The 17,114-nt window shown below is 41.5% G+C and overlaps 1 protein-coding gene across 1 annotated transcript in view; it reads left to right on the top strand.

The window, feature by feature from the left end:
* The first annotated feature begins 2,308 nt into the window (after positions 1 to 2,308).
* COL8A1 (collagen type VIII alpha 1 chain) overlaps positions 2,309 to 17,114 on the top strand; it is a 157,450-nt gene continuing 142,644 nt past the window's right edge. The window contains exon 1 of the mRNA XM_059921305.1: positions 2,309 to 2,476. The gene's annotated coding sequence lies outside the window, so the exon portion shown is untranslated. The remainder of the gene's footprint in view (positions 2,477 to 17,114) is intronic.

Raw genomic sequence — 17,114 nt, 5'->3', positions numbered from 1 at the left:
CTACGACTCCCAGGTGTATCCAATTGAGAATAAGCTTAGTTACAAAGAAAACAATTGAGGCTTTGAAGTCTAGAGGCAGACAGATGGAAATATGAATATGTAAAAACTATGTCCAGTGTAACCTTAACACGTACGGCAGCTAATATTACTATTATCCAAATGCCACTATTGGGTGTTTTCTTAATGGATTTCTTTAAAATCCTTTTTTTATAGTTGCGAACCTTTTAAAACCAATGGTTCTTAAAGGGAGGAGGGGACTTTTGCCTCCTGCCCCCCCCCCAGTTTGGCTACATGTAGGGACATTTTCAATTTTCATAACTCACGGAGGAGGGTGCTACTGGCATCTGGTGGGCAGAGGCCAGAGGAGCTGCTCAACATCCTCCAATGCACAGGAAAGATTTCCACAAGAAAGAATTATCTGGCCCAAGATGTCAACAGTACCCAGTTCAACAAATCCCACTCTTGGCCATCATTTTTCCTTCTCTTGGAGTCTGGCAACACCCCCTCCCCCCAAACCCCCTCTCCACACACACAAAGACATCAGGACCTAACCTGAGACCAGGCTAGGTGTTCTATATGGTGGTCTGAGGTGCAGAGTGCAGGTGCTTTGCAAGCTCACCAGCTGTGGCTCCCCCTCTTGTTAGCCTGAGCTAGTCGCTTAACCCTTTGAAATTCCTTGCTTAAAAAAAGAGAAAAAATAAAAAATCTACACAGTATGAATCATACCTAACCTCATAAGGTTGTGGTGAACACTGAATTCAGTTTTATATATGTATACATATAGCTATACATATTATATAGTTATATATCAATATTTTCAATAAAAGTTATTTTCCTTATTCTTTTCAGCCCCACCCATCCATCTCCCTGTCCCTCCCTTCCCCCTGTCAGTGTCCCTCATCCCCTAGGGTTCTCAGGTTCTCTGAGGGTTCTCAGCCCTCAGGTTCTCTCTTTTAAAATGCCTTAAGTCCTTTGGTGGCAAAAATCAAGCTTGGGCTAGGAAGTGAGTCACCACTCGGCAGCTAAAGGAGTTTGTTTTTCTTTCTCTGAATGTATTTCTTAAGAATTTCAGCCTGATCCTTCAGCCTCCTGTTGGTTGAATCCTCTCTTAATGTTTAAGACACACAGAGAGAGAGCTATGGCACCAAGACGTTTTCCAATGGCTAGGAATGAGAGTTTTTAAAATACCGAAAATAACCAGAGGGCAGAGAGCCCTGAAATCCTGTTACATAAGCAGATGTTGGAGGACCGGACTGGTTTTGAGGTTCCTTTCTCCAAAAGCCAGTCTCCACTGATCCTTTCCAACCTTTGCTGGATTTACCTTAATGCTGCACAGAAGTCTCAAGAGGGGCCTCTGGTTGCTCCTCACTACCGGCAGCACCAGGAGAACTTGCTCGTCAAAAAGCACAGCCAGAGAGAGCGGCGTGGACATATACACGCTACCAAACGTAAAACAGATAGCTAGTGGGAAGCAGCCGCATAGCACAGGGAGATCAGCTCGGTGCTTCGTGACCACCTAGAGGGTGGGAGGGAGGGAGATGCAAAAGGGAAGAGATACGGGGATATGTGTATATGTATAGCTGATTCACTTTGTTATAAAGCAGAAACTAACACATCATTGTAAAGCAATTATACTCCAATAAAGATGTTAAAAAAAAAAAAAGCACAGCCAGGAGCGTTGAGTGAAGGGCCGGGTTTTACCAGCGGGTGGTGGGAGACAGGGGCTTCGGGAGCGCAGCGGGCGGCGGGATCGCGGCCGGCTGGGGAGACCTCTGCCCCGCGCCCCGCCTGCTCCGCGTCCCCCAGCGCCTGGGATGTGCTACTCCGACGGCCAGCTTCCCCGCCTTTCCCTCGCCTATGAACTCTTCAGTGGCCCTGAACCGTTATTTAGCTTTTCAAATTCACAGAAAACACCTTTTGCTATCACGATCACCCACGACTCCCGCCCCCACCATCATCAAAAATGTCATACAAAATGGAAAATAATCCATTTCCCCTTTCCTTCTGTATCTTGCTTGTTTGACTGTCTCTGTCCCCTATTCATTTTCTCCCCAGCCCTCTCCCTGTCTGTGGGCTACATCCCTTTGTCTATGTCTATTTCCCTTCGTCCTCTCTCTCTGTCTCTCTCTGTGTGTCACTATCTCCCTCCCTCTCTCTCTTTCTCTTTCTCCCTCCCTCTCCCGTTTCCACTGCTTCCTCCACTCCTGCACCCCCCTCCCTCCCTCCCTCCCTCCCCGTCTCTCCTCCCTCCTTCGGGCTCCTTGCTCTGCCCTCCCCGCCCCTCCCCAGGGCAGAGCGTCCAGCTCCTCCCGGGGCTGCCGCCCAACGCTCCTTCTCTGCCCACCTACTATGGGGCGCAGCTCCTCCCACCTGCCCATAAAAGCCAAGCGCATGTCACCAGCAGCGGAGCAGAGCACTTCCCCGGTCCTCTCCTGTGGGAGCCCCCAGCCTCTCTTCTGGATCTTACACGCTCAAGGTAAGATAACACTTCTGCAGGCATCTGACCTACTAGGGGTTGCTTCGGGGGGAATAAGTTTCCTCTGGTCAACATGCTTACTGTTTGGGTAGAGCTGACTCTTACGGATTCCAGATCAGCTGCTCCTTTAAACCAGCAACTGGTTTGAAAACAAACTTCTGTTTGAACGGTAGAATAAAAGTTCATCTGGGGCAGAAACAGCAGCATAAATATTGCAAAAACCTTTTCTCCTTCTAAATCACTTTTCCCCTTTTGCCGGCTGTTGCGGAGGTTAAAGTGTATCTGTTGAGGTGCTTTCCTGTAAGCACCCCATTTTTCGGTAAATATTTTCATTGTAAATATTTCACATATCAGTGGGGCAAGGAAAACTTTGTCCCATTGTCAAAAATGTACTTTAAAAGAACACAATGAGTTTCCTAAAAATAGCACAGTCAAAGGTCTGCTAACAATTTTGCGATGTTTTCCAAACCCCCAAGACAGCTTCTGTGAGTCCTTTAAAAAAATATCTTTCCAGGTTTAAGTGCTTGGAAAAAATGATGCGAACGGGTGCCCTTTGCACAGAGACGGTAATCAGGTGGCTGGTAGATAGGAAAGAACAAATCCAAATTGACAAGCTGGGGCACAATGTGAGAGCACATAGCTATATTTTCAAGACGTCCTAAAATGAGAATTGTCTTGGAATAAGAAAGTGTATAAAAGAACTTCATGAATTTCTAAACACACACCTGAACATAAAGCGTTTCAATGTGTTTCACAGTCAGAGAAGAATACAGGCCAGATTATCCAATACTTCTGTTTACACCAGAGGGTTGTAAAGAATGATTAGCTAAGACGCCTTTGGAAGTTTGATCCTTGCTTGTCACCCTCTTTTCCCTCATCTAGTAAAAATTGACCTGATTGGCACCCGATTCTTGCAGAGATATCAAGTCTTTAAGCTACTCTCATTTTTAAAGACTTCAGTCTCTACCTTCTGATTTCTGAAGTCTGAGAATGAGTGTTGTGCACCTGTGAAAGGAAAAACATCTTCCGCAGCTACCTCTGGAAAATCAAACACTTGGTCCATGAAGTTTGCCATCAGAATCTGCGGGCTGTGTGGGATGAACCTCTCTCATGTGGGAGAAAAACCCTCTTCAAATATTTCCTCTGGGGAATTGCAAAAGACTTCTTAGAGACAGCAAACCAAAGCTGGCAGTCAGGAAACCAAACCACTATTTCAGCCCTCAAGGTTCTTAAAGTAAGAGAGGAAAAGTTTTACTTTTTTTTTTTTTGGTTTGCTTATATTGTTTCACTTGAAAGGGGAAAACTCCAAAGATGTAAAAGATTCTTCACTATTAAAGAAAAAAGAATCATTAGAAGTCTAACTGAGGGTCTTCCAAACCTTTCCTCCTTATTGTTTGCATATCAAAAGAAATAATAAAGGTATTTTAAATGCCTATTTGGCACAGAGAGGATTCAATGCTATTATTCAAATGAAAGAATTATATGTAAAACTTTCTGTCATGTGAAATTTTGCTTCATTGGAAAAAAATTATTGCTAGGAGTGTGGTTTCCGTTAAGAAAATGATATAAAATTACTATTGGCCATGATAATATGTGACCTGAGCATATTAAAATACCTTTTATCTTGAGCCACAGTGCAGACTGCTTGCTTCATATCTGCAGTAAATGGGTAATCAACCATGACAAGAGCACAGGTATGGGACCAGGCCAAACCAAGTGTGTGGTATGTCCAAGCTAATTCCTCTTTTATGTTAGTGCCAGACTCACACCCATCATCACAAGGGTGAAAATACACTGCTTCATTCACCAGATCCCCTTGAGGAAAGTTATCTTTTCTGGGAGGAAAAACAAAGTGCTGCTAGTGTAAAAGAGCTCCCTGTTATTCCTAAATTTGGGGATGAAAAGTGTTCTCCCACGGTTTGCTTCTGCTTTTCCTGGCAGTTAATCCACTCTACCGGCTATGAACCATTTAACCGTAACTGCCTCCCCCATGTGCCATCACGTTCAACACCCTAAATAACTGGGTGAGATCATCCTAGCCTGCTTATGATCTAACTTTCCCAGGGGTCTTTACCAGACACTCAAAGTGATGCTTTCTCCACACTTTCCTTCTTAAGTTTCTAGAAAAATCAGTGGTGGGGTTTCATGGAGTTACCCCAATGTCTCTCCCTTTGCACAGGATGTGGAGGCATGAGTCTCATCTATGCCACTATATAGCTGCCCCCGGATTGGGTTCATGGCCATACCTACCCAGTACCATTCCAGCAGGCTTTGAATGACTCTTTTAATGTTTCTCATAAAAGAAAAGATAAGCAGCTGCCTGTTTCACTAGAGACACAGGGAGAGCGCTCTGTTGATTTTGAGGGCCTGCTACACTTAGGGAGACACACATTTTAGATCTTCTGCTATTCCCAAAATTATAAAACAATATTCTTTCAATGATCAGAAAGTATATCCCACCTTAATTCCATTTGTGAAACAAAAATCAAGGAAGGGAGGATGGGGACGAGCAGAGAATTGAGAGAGAAGCTGGGCAGAATCACTCCTAGGAAGTACCCCAGAAGAGAAAGATCAGAATCTCTGTTACAAATGCAGCTGCTTTTTGCTCTTATTTATGTGGAATATGGGGAGACACTGAAGAGCAAAAATCCATATCTGCTCTTGTTTTTTTTCTTAAATCAGTGAGAGTATTTCCAGTAATAAGTTAAGATCCATCTCTACTATGCCCTTCTCTAACAGAAGAGAACAGCTCAGTTCTAAAGACCAAAATGTTTCAGGTCTGCCCCACATTAAAACCCATAGAACTTTGCCAGTTATAATTTTAAAAGCTACATTATGAATATAAAAACCTCAGAACATATTTTTAACTAATGGGTGGTTCACATCAACAAATCCACCCCTAACTCTCCCAAAGGGCCCAATGTTCAGTAACTACTCACAAGCTAGAAGTTACAGGCAGCAGTTTACTCCTTCCTATCCATGGTCTTCCACTTTGATATGGCAACTTGCAGCGCTATTGAGAAGCAGCCTATTTCCCAACCTCTGGTCCTCCAAGTAACCCTCTGAAAATCAGGTCTTTCTTCAGGCCTTGGCTTTCTTCTCTTCCACCAGGCCCCCATAAACGTACATATGCGTAATTCAATGAAGGTATAGATCTTCAGACTAGAGTGCACTCTTCTGAGAGTTTCATTGTTCTAGCTGTTGCGTGAAAAGAAAAAAAAAAAAAAAAGAGACAGAGAGAGAGAGGGGAAGTTAAGAGAAGAATGAACGCCCTATGGAATTTAGAGAATCTTTCACTTTAACATTGTGTAAAAAGAACCCCTTACTACCCAAAGCATCTAGAAATTTAAATTGAAAAAAAAAAAGGCCAATTTACAGGTTGTTACAAAATGCTAAGGATATAATGAAAAAGATCTTCCAATGACCTGGCAGTCATTGACATCAGTTTATGCCCCACAGTACTAAATTAGAGCTCTGCTAGACTTCCCCTTTGCAGAGACCCAAGGAGTGAAAACTGGGAAAGAATATTAACCACATTTCAGCACCAAGAGAAGCCACTAATTAGACATTCCACTATCGCTTTGGTAACTACGTTTGCTGTTTAAGGAAGGAGGTTCTTTACAGTCTATCCTCAAGAAAATAGATTTGCAGCAAGAGGGCTAAAGAGAGTCACACACAAGGTCGGAATGTCTATAATCTGGGGGCCCTGTGAACACAAATCCACAAAGCCGTTGAAACTGCATGGAATCAGACTGAAGCGACTGAAACAAAAATGTTCCCAAGAACTGATCATAGAGTAATCAACTAAAATAATAATGAATTCTAACTTCTCAATGTAACAAAAAGCAAAAGCACCTCAGGACACCCATAGCTGACTATGTAAAATATTAAAACACACTGATGGTCCACTTTCAATCTCCTCTATTAATTTTGGGCTCACTTCTATTGCCCTTCCTGGAAAACAAAAGCTGTCCTTCTCTCCTTCAGCACAGGGTTTGCAGATGTGGTCATGCCCCTCTGTGCTACCTCCTTTTTTTCTTTCAGTGGAAGAAATCTCTTTTGAATTCTTATAGATCAAGTTTCTGGAGTACCACTCATAGTTGTGTCATTTCTCATTATCAAAAGTCTCATACTTCTCTTAAACAGGATGTAAATTTTCACTCCAACAAATAAAAAGGCTTTACGTTTTTCTAAACCATAATTCATATACCTAGAAGAGAGGTAATTTAAACTTGCTACATGCCTCCAAACTGAAATGAAGTTTCTAAGCACTTTATTTATCTAGGTCCTATTCTAACTTCTTGGGGTTTAACATTTTATTTAGGGAATCACACAGTATAAATGCTGGAAGGATCCTCAGAGCTAATTTTAACTAAAGTTAATTTTACAGATGAGAAATGTCGGAGAGGCTGACGTCTTGCCTAAGATCACCCAGGTGTGTGTAGGAGAAGCATGGCTGGAGTTCATATAGCCAAACTCTCTGATCAGCGCTCTATCTTGAATAACTATAATGTGTCTTCCCCACATAGTGTGTATCTAAGATGTTTCTAACTATGCCGAGAATTCTGTTGGAACGTAAAATATAGGGTTCTCAGAAACCATAACCTGGTAGAGGTTTGGGGCTGCAACTATACCTCTACTACAGAATGTTTGCAAGCGTCGATACAATCCCTTATGAAGAATGAAATCACTGTCACCATCACAGGGACCTTGTGTGTTTTTCTTCATTCCAGGGTCTGATACATAATAGCTGCTTGGTAAATCTGTGTTGAGTGGGTGAATGAATGAAAAAAAAAAAGCCTAAGTATAAAATATCCATATTTCTTAACTCCTTCCATAAAAATCTTTATGAGTCTATAGGGACTTATAGAGACTCAAATCTCAAGTATATCAAATTTAAGATTCCCTTGTGCTTTAGGAAATGTAGGAGAGTTCATTTAGCCTTATCAATGGCTAAGCCATTTCCCTGCCGGCAGTGCTTTCACTAGTCCTTGCATTTGCCTGAGTTCTAGAAATAGGACTATTTTTTGCAGCAGGCTTAAGATCGAGTTCCAATTTCTACGTGGCAGAACAAATGTATTATTTTTATGTGATGATTTACAGCATAACCTTCCTCCTCTCCTACCACATTGACAGTGTGTTGCCAATACAACCACCTAGCATCTCCCCAGGTCTTTAATGAGAGAAAGGGCAAGATATTCATAATGGACCATCAGAGGAAACTTTGAGGGACATACTGGTTGAGGGGTGTAGGCATAAGAAGTGTTATGACACAGGGGAGGGGTCATCAAGGGGCCAAGAGTATAGAGAGAGGATAGTGCAGCTAAGAGGGTCCATTCCTCTGAAACAGAAGAGGGAGAAACTCTGGAGAGTTTTGAGGTGTTAGAAAAGAGATTTTTAATACGATCATCTGAGCTAAGACCTACTCAAATGTTTGGGAGGTGAAATCCTATTTGGGTCAGGCTTCTTTCAGTGTAACACCTGCCTCACATGGGTGAAAGCTTTATATGCTTTACATCTATTAAAACTCTTCTTAATCCTTAACTGGACTTCCAGTTAAGAAAGAAAAGAGACCTCACTGTAGACCTGACTCTGACCCAGAGTACTAACTCCATGGATGTCATGTCATCAAAATGTTCTCTGCTAAGATAGCAATACAATTTTTAGTAATACATAAAGTTACCCCAATGTGGAAAATGATAAAGGTAGAAAAGAATATTCTTGTATCTTTTCTAGAAAGAATTTACCCTGTGGATAGATGTTACCCCAGATGCTTGTTCACTTTCCTGTAAAGCATGCCTGACAATTGTGTATCTTTGAAACAGTCATTGTGTTTCTGAAATTGATTTATTGTGTGTTAAAATTTACATGGTCTATGACTAAGCATCATTGTGAAAACATACTTTTAAGTAAGTCTTTCTTGAAGACTGTCTTTCTTAAGCTCTCTTGATGTGTTTACATCTCAGGATATTTAGCCGTTGGCATCATTTGATGTGCTGAGATTAAAGACAACTAGTCACTTCATGTACTACTTTTCCAACTCTAGGCCTGGGTGTGGGTGTCAGCTGTTTGCTTCTCCAGGAAATAAAATGTCTCAGCCTGTTGGGGAGCTTCTCCAGTCCTCTCTGTTAGCTAGATAAAACAGCTGTTTTGCTGAAATTCTGGGCCATCGTTAAGGTTTCATGTATTAGGGCAACTATGGCTTGTTTATGCAGATATTCCACTACCCAGCAGCGGGTGGCTAAGCCACAGCTGCCCTCAGTTCAACAGGAGGACAGCAGACCTTCAGAGGTGGTTGAAGGGCATTGTCCAGGACAGCTGGGAGATGTTCTGTCAGCTCTCACCCCATTTAGTATGTTCCTCTATCATGTCACGTGCACGCTAAAGATAAATCTAAATTTGGTTCGTAAATTCAAAGTGATGGCTGCACGTGATTATATTTCTTTAAAGATCTGTACTTAACAATCGTCCTGTCTTAGAGTCCAAAGGTCATGGTGTTCATCAGTGCTATAAATCCAAACAAGTGGCCTCTTGTTAAAGGGCAGACACAAGATAATGCCAAGGACTACATGAAGGGAGACGCTAGTTGGAGCTAAGAATTTGTGGCTGAGGTGGCCAAGACTGTTGAGGTTGGAACAATGAGGGAAGAAAAGGGATCTGCAGTAAAAATATGCTATTGGATTCACGATCCTTAGTCTCACATCTTGTCTAGTTCCCCATCTAGCTCCCAGTTGATTCCAGTCCCCTGCTGTTCAAATGAGTGGGGAGGGAGGTTGTGACCAGTAGAGGGAGCCAGGGGGTTGAGTGTCTCAGAATAGAAAACTGACTCGTTCCCAGAGGGAGCCTTTAGATTTGCATTTTTCTGATAAAAGGCAGAACAAGGTGTCCTTTTCAACCAGTGGCTAAAATGTACCACAGGGGTGTATCACATTGTTGGTTTTCTTTAAAAACAAAAATCCCAATTTAAGCCTCTACAGGTAAATCACCTGCATTTCAGCAATGCCAGAAATGTCCAGGCTTGCAGAAGTTTAGTTGAAAGAAAACCAAGGCAATCTTAGAAAACCTTCCTTCCAAGGCCACCACCAGCCAAGACTAAATGCTCAATTCAGTAATAAATAAACCACAGCAGCTGGGAGTCAGTGAGAGACAAGTGCAGAGAGAGCAGAGAGCCGAGAAGATCTCATGGGTTCCAAAGGGAAGCCCCAGTGTCCTGCCAGGACCAGCCCCTGGTCACCAGGACAGGGGAAGGGAAATGCAAGAAAGATGGAGGCGGAAATGGGCCAAACAGGCTTCTCCAATCGAGATGGCCCAGAACCTGCACTCCAGGATCCTGGTCTCTCCAGAAGCAGCCAGAGCGTTGCCTAGACCGAAGTGAATACCCTTAGGTTGAACGTTTCCATTGCGCAGCGGTGTGGCGACGGCTTGTTAAGACTTGAGACAATTGCGTAATTCAGAACCCTCTGGAGGATAGAGATCAATTAGGACCATTAAAAAAAACCTTGGCACACCAGGGAAGGGCTGCTTGCTTTGTAAAAATTATGACATTCACAGGAAAACAGAGCAGTCCTCTCTCTAAGACTATTACTGATCTCAATAGAAATGAAGCTGTGAAGTTCGTATGCATGTGACCTGAGAAGCCCCTGTTTCAGAAAATCTTCAGTGTTTTAATTCCCAGAACACCGTGACTCATTCTGGGGCCTTGATCATCTGTGTGCCTTAATTTATTTATCTTAAATAGAAGAACAATTCTCAAATAACCACTCTCTTTACCATTTAGAGACACTAGAGGTCTTGCCAATTATTTTACAGAATGGTGCTGCTTAAGCATACATACATAGTAAATGGATTGTACTCACAATACCTGGAGATGGCTCTTGGTATTTATTTAGAACCAAGTCGAAAGGGAATACAATTCCAAATAAGCACGTAACTTGCCAAGATGTACCAAGGGCATTTTTATTTCTTAGAGTACCAAGAACAATTCTGCATGTCTCAAGGGGCCAGATAAGGTCAAGGGTAAGTAGAAAAAGGAAAAGAAACAATAATTAAACTATGAGTTAAAAAGTCTCAAGAGGCCTATATGTTCACATATCCATATTTGACACCAGTCAACAGATAATTCCTCATACAGAAAAAAAGGTTTTGTGATTTAAAAATTCTATTTTAACTGGAGAAAGATATTTTTAATAATGACTGTTACATTGTATAAAATCTCTGAATGCCACTTCTTCAACATTCTCCAAAGTGTGTTTCAAAAACAGTAATACCTGGGATATTAAAGCGTTTATGCAGAAAAAGGTTCTATGGTCAAATAAATTTTAGAAATACTCAATGAAATAATATGACCAATTTTATTCACTGCAAGATTTCACAAAGAGCTTAATATGCTCTGTATATTTTCATTCTTCAAAAAAGTTACAGTAAATAGTGTGCCCTCAACTTGTTTGACGACAAATCTTCCCAACTTGAGAGCATCTTCCTGGTATTCTATGGTACAGCTTGGGAACAGCTTGGGAATCACTGTCCTACTTCATTATTTCAAGATCTACTGGGACATGGTATTTTCAGTGTTGCTAGTTAATATGTAATACACATGGAGTGTCAGTATATATTATGTGCTATGTCAAACCATAAAATAAGAAACAATCCCAGTGTGATTTCCAACCCCAACTGAAAAGGGAACAAAAGAAACAGATGACTATGTCTTGGTCCCATGGCTCAGTTCTTTATAATAATAACCGCAGAAATGTCAGAATAATTTGTTCGTTACATACAATAGGTGAGAGAGAAAAAGGGGGGTGGGGAGTGATAGGAAGAAAGAAAAATAAAGGAAGGAAGGAAGGGAGGGAGGAAAGGAGGGATGGAGAATATTGGATAGATTGAAATGATCTCTTCCTTCCCTCATCTTTCCCCATGTCTGGATATTGTTACAAATAGAGAAATGGCCAAGAATGAGCAATAAGTCAGTAAACAAGAAGCCCAGATAATTTCATGAATTAGCTCAACAATCTCTGAGCTGATAATTCTGTTTCATCATAACCACCACTAATTAACCAAGATCATTAACCAAACATCTTTCTTGAGCATTTACTTTTTCACCATCAATAGGGAGCTAATTCCTGGAATAGGAACACACTGATATTCTAGTATATCTTGCTACATCGGAGATTATTGGTTTACCTATGACACTCAGACCTCCTGCCCCCATCAAATTGACTATTTCTCTTAGGGCCCTACTCTGGGACTTCTCTTTTCCCTTTACAAAGATAATGCCTGGAGGCCAGTATCCCAAAGGCAGTGCGGTATAGCACCCTCTGCTTTAAGAAAATAAGTAGCCCACAGTCATCCACGGGAGAAACTCAAACTCATCATTACTAGTTGTAATAATAGATACTATCTAGTAATGTACTGCTCTCATTATCTCTGTTCCTTACATCAACCCTACAAGGGTGGAATTACATTCCCAATTTAAAGATGAGAAAAATGGAGCCTCTATTTGGTCAAGCAACTTGCCCAGGGTCACACAGCTGGAAGTGGCAGAGCCAGGACTTCCATCCAGGTCATGCTCCAAAGCTCATAGTTTTACTGCTTCTTCATGGTGCCTCTCATGAGGTCTTGTCATATCATAAAAGGAAGAAAAAATATTGACTCCCTCTGTCACTACCTCTGACTCATAAAGAAAGTGAGAGAATTCCAGTGGCTCTGTTCCTAGACACTGCCAACTGGCTCTGCTTTTTGTTTAATACTGTGATTTTAATTTCTTTTTTTTTGTATTTTTTCCTAAAAGCATGCTGCCATTTCAGAGCCAAAGAAGTAAGGGCTGTGTGACTAGAAAAATAAACAAAAAAAGCTATCAATTCTCCCTAGGGTGATTTATAAGGGCTAAGGTTTCTCCATAAATTCTCCCCAACTGATCCCAAGTTACCTGGCATGAGTCTGGGGAAAAGAGTGACAAGCTAGCATGTCATTCCTCAGGCAGGAGAAATTCCCATGATTATATGAGAAACAGACTAGAACAAAGGCACTATGGCGTGCTAAACAAACTTGAATCCAGCTCCCCATATCATTCTCTTTGGCGTTACTCTTACTATATTCCATACCCAGGTGATGAGAGTGAAGACAACTTAACTGAGGTCCCAAGCCACGTGAGTCACCTAGACAAAAGTCTGTGCTGTCTACACCGGCTGCTTAACCTGTCTGAGCTTGTACAGGTGTCCCCCACTTTCTGAAAGTTCACTTTATTCCACTTCACTCCTACGAAAGACCTACATTAGTTCCTGTTTTCGCTAATGAAACCCAAGGAGGATTTTCACTTTTATGGAAAAAAGCGAAAAGCAAAAATAGCATCCAGCATCCCTTTTGCAGCACCGCCAAGCTCCTTCCTCAGGAACTAAACTCAGCATCAAGCCACCATGGCTTTGAACTGTATCTGGGAGCACCTGTGCTTCATCTGTATTTATATTTTGCATCCATTAACAAGATGTGTCCCAAGGTACTTGCTTCTTCGCTTTACGCCATTTTGCCTTACGAAAGGTTTCATAGGAATGCTCTGATTTCAGAGAACAGGGGAAGCTTGTATATAGAAAATAATATACTTCGAGCCCCTCCTTTGTGCTGTGCCAAAGACAAAAGAGGAAACAAGGCCTAGCTCTTTCCACGTGGTCACATTCTGATGTACTTCTTTGCTTTTGTACCTGATCTTCCCTCTCTGCCTGGAGCATTCCCCATTTGATCTACTGAATTTATTTGTACTCCTTCTCCAAGATTCAGATCAGGAAGCTCCCCCTCTGAAAAGACCTGCCTATACCGGGCCTGTCTTGTCTGCACGTGAACCTCCCCAGGCACCCTAGTACTCTGTGCACAGCCGTGTCATGGCCATGTCCACGCTGTAATGGCATTGGCTAATTTTTTGTATGAGACAGTGAGCTCCTTGCAGGATTCATGTCTTATCTCGGCACCTTCAATGCTTAGCACACGATAGGAGCTTAATAAATGTTAAAAGGAAAAAAGAAAAAAAGGGATGCGGGAACAAAATGCAGTGATGGTAGATGAGAAGGCTCTAAATATGCTTTTCTCTATCCCCATAAATTTTTCCAAGAGATCCATTCTCTTTCACACTGCTGTGCACGCACGCACACATGGTGTTACTAGGCTCAACTCTGTAGCTAACCGTGAAGCACAGGATGAACTCCCATTGGTAGGCTAATATTAACTATGAGCCACCTGTGTACCAAATTACATGAGGAAGCATTATTTCCTGGGTGGTGCCACTGTCCCAGGACTGTCAGTACCCTACTCAAAAGCACCCAGCGGCATTAGGAAGCAGAACGAACACCTTAGCTTGCCAGCCAGCCCCTCTGTCTCTCTCACCCCAATCCAGCTTTCCATCTGCATCCCTCCCCAGCCTACACCAGGAATTTGACCTAAGCCAGATGGACTATTCTTCCCCTAAACATTCTTTTCTCGTTTCTCTACTGAATATCCCCTACTGTCCTTTACGCTTGTCAAAATAACCATAAATTCAAGGTCCTATTAAAGTCCTCCTAAGCATTGCCACCTGCATTGATCTTCCCCTATTCTCAACTGACAAGCAGTTATTATAAATGTCACCTATGGGTTGCCTATACCCTGTATTGAAGAAATCGGGGCTGTCTACTAGAACTTTCTGCAATAATGGAAATGTGTTATATCTAAGGTAGCCGTCAGCCATATATGGCAACCAAGCACTTGACATGTGGCTAGTGCAACTGAGGTACTGACTTTTTATTTTATGTTTTTGTAACCTCTTTAAATTTAAAATTAAATAGCCACATGTGGCTAGTGGCTACTGTACTGGAAAACACAGCATATTTAACTTTTCATGTGCTATGTCTTGTATCCTCAATGAGCATATAAACTATTGAAAAAAATTGAATAAGGTGCTTTTTTGTATCCCCAGGGAATGCCATGACCACAGTAGTATTCATTAAATGTTCTGTTCAATGCATTACTGGCTACTGGGTCTATCTCTAATAGCTATAGTTTCTTAAAGAAGTCCTCTCCCCTACATATATAATTTTAATAAAGTAGCACGGATTGTATTTGCTTTTTTTTTAATGGTTTAAACTCACTTAGAATGGCACTATATCACTACCTGGATCCTTTAGCGCTCTATAAACGAAATGAGATGAAGAATGATTTGAACTGAGTCTCTAAAGAGAAAGTTCAATTATTCATTACTATCTCATTTTTTTCCCCTTTGGGGGGAAACATGTTTTAAATGTTTTCTAAACATGTTTCAGACCTGCTGAGACATAGAATTGCTTCAATTTTCAATATGACCTTTTCTACAGAAAAAGACTGTCCCTGGGGACCTGAAACAAGTTCAGCCACCAGATGTTTTTGCTTTTCTCTCCCGCTGAAGCCCCATCACTTTCTGAAGGAAGGTGGTTTTCCATCATAGATTTTCCCAGAGTATTCTTGTCTCTATGTCTAGTGAACAACCTGAGCCTCTTTGAAGAAGGCTAAACCTCTACCAGCAGGTCAGTGGAGGTCACAGGTCTTTGGAATTTGAATGATGTGCCCCTGGCACTTGCTGGCTTACCAACGGCCCTTCAGGAATCATCAGGCCAACAGACCAACCACCCAATAAAATCCCATGCCTGGCAAAGCCAAGAGCAAAGTGATCAAACAGTCTGGCTGAGATTAGATTCTGACTTATTAATAAGCTTTCAGAAGATAAACCAAAATGTGTCTCTAACAGCAACAGTTTACAGGAGATGTTTAATGATTTTGGAGGTCAGCCACACCACATGCCTTCCTTCTGACTCAGTGAAGAGCAGGACAAGGGCAGAAGAGACGCACGAAGCCAGGGCAATCCGCTATATCTTTTCCATTCACAGCTAAGTTTATTTGGACTGACTGGAAAAACCTTCAACGAAAACTTCTTTTTCTTTAACATCTTTATTGGAGTATAATTGCTTTACACTGGTGTGTTAGTTTCTGCTGTATAACAAACTGAATCAGCTATGCATATACATACATCCCCATATCTCCTCCCTCTTGCATCTCCCTCCCACTCTCCATATCCCACCCCTCTAGGTGGACACAAAGCACTGAGCTGATCTCCCTGTGCTACGCGGCTGCTTCCCACTAGCTAGCTGTTTTACATTTGGTAGTGTATATATGTCCATGCCACTCTCTCACTTTGTCCCAGCTTAGCCTTTCCCCTCCCGGTATCCTCAAGTCCATTCTCTACATCTGTGTCTTTATTCCTGTCCTGCCCCTGAGTTCTACAGATCCATTTTTTCTTTCTTTTTTTAGATTCCATCTATATGTGTTAGCATACGGTATTTGTTTTTCTCTTTCTGACTTACTTCACTCTGTATGACAGACTCTAGGTCCATTCACCTCGCTACAAATAACTCAATTTTGTTTCTTTTTATGGCTGAGTAATATTCCATTGTATATATGTGCCACATCTTCTTTATCCATTCATCTGTCCATGGACACTTAGGTTGCTTCCATGTCCTGGCTATTGTAAATAGAGCTGCAATGAACATTGTGGTACATGACTCTTTTTGAATTATGGTTTTCTCAGGGTATATGCCCAGTAGTGGGGTTGCTGGGTCGTATGGTAGTTCTATTTGTAGTTTTAAAGGAACCTCCATACTGTTCTCCATAGTGGCTGTATCAATTTACATTCCCACCAACAGTGCAAGAGGGTTCCCTTTTCTCTACACCCTCTCCAGCATTTATTGTTTGTAGATTTTTTGATGATGACCATTCTGACTGGTGTGAGATGACATCTCAGTATAGTTTTGATTTGCATTTCTCTAATGATTAATGATGTTGAGCATTCTTTCATGTCTTTGTTGGCAATCTCTATATCTTCTTTGGAGAAATGTCTATTTAGGTCTTCTGCCCATTTTTGGATTGTGTTGTTTGTTTTTTTGTTATTGAGCTGCATGAGCTGCTTGTATATTTTGGAGATTAATCCTTAGTCAGTTGCTTCATTTGCAAATATTTTCTCCCATTCTGAGGGTGGTCTTTTCGTCTTATTTATGGTTTCCTTTGCTGTGCAAAAAATTTTAAGTTTCATTAGGTCCCATTTGTTTATTTTTGTTTTAATTTCCAGTTCTCTAGGAGGTGGGTCAAAAAGGATCTTGCTGTGATTTATGTCATAGAGTGTTCTTCCTATGTTCTCCTCTAAGAGTTTAATAGTGTCTGGACTTCTATTTAGGTCTTTAATCCATTTTGAGTTTATTTTTGTGTATGGTGTTAGGGAGTGTTCTAATTTCATTCCTTTACATGTAGCTGTCCAGTTTTCCCAGCATCACTTATTGAAGAGACTGTCTTTTCTCCACTGTATGTTCTTGCCTCCTTTACCAAAGATAAGGTGACCATATGTTAGTGGGTTTATCTCTGGGCTTTCTATCCTGTTCCATATTGATCTATATTTCTGTTTTTGTGCCAGCACCATACTTTCTTGATTACTGTAGCTTTGTAGTATAGTCTGAAGTCCGGGAGACTGACTCCTCCAGCTCCGTTTTTCTTTCTCAAGATTGCTTTGGCTATTCGGGGTCTTTTGTATTTCCATACAAATTGTGAAAATTTTTGTTCTAGTTCTGTGAAAAATGCCATTGGTAGTTTGATAGGG

This window comes from Balaenoptera ricei, chromosome 4 (genome assembly GCF_028023285.1).
Source record: "Balaenoptera ricei isolate mBalRic1 chromosome 4, mBalRic1.hap2, whole genome shotgun sequence".
In the NCBI taxonomy this organism is placed as follows: domain Eukaryota; kingdom Metazoa; phylum Chordata; class Mammalia; order Artiodactyla; family Balaenopteridae; genus Balaenoptera; species Balaenoptera ricei.
The sequence above is the reverse complement of the archived record's forward strand: the minus strand, read 5'-3'. Positions and strand labels throughout refer to the sequence as shown.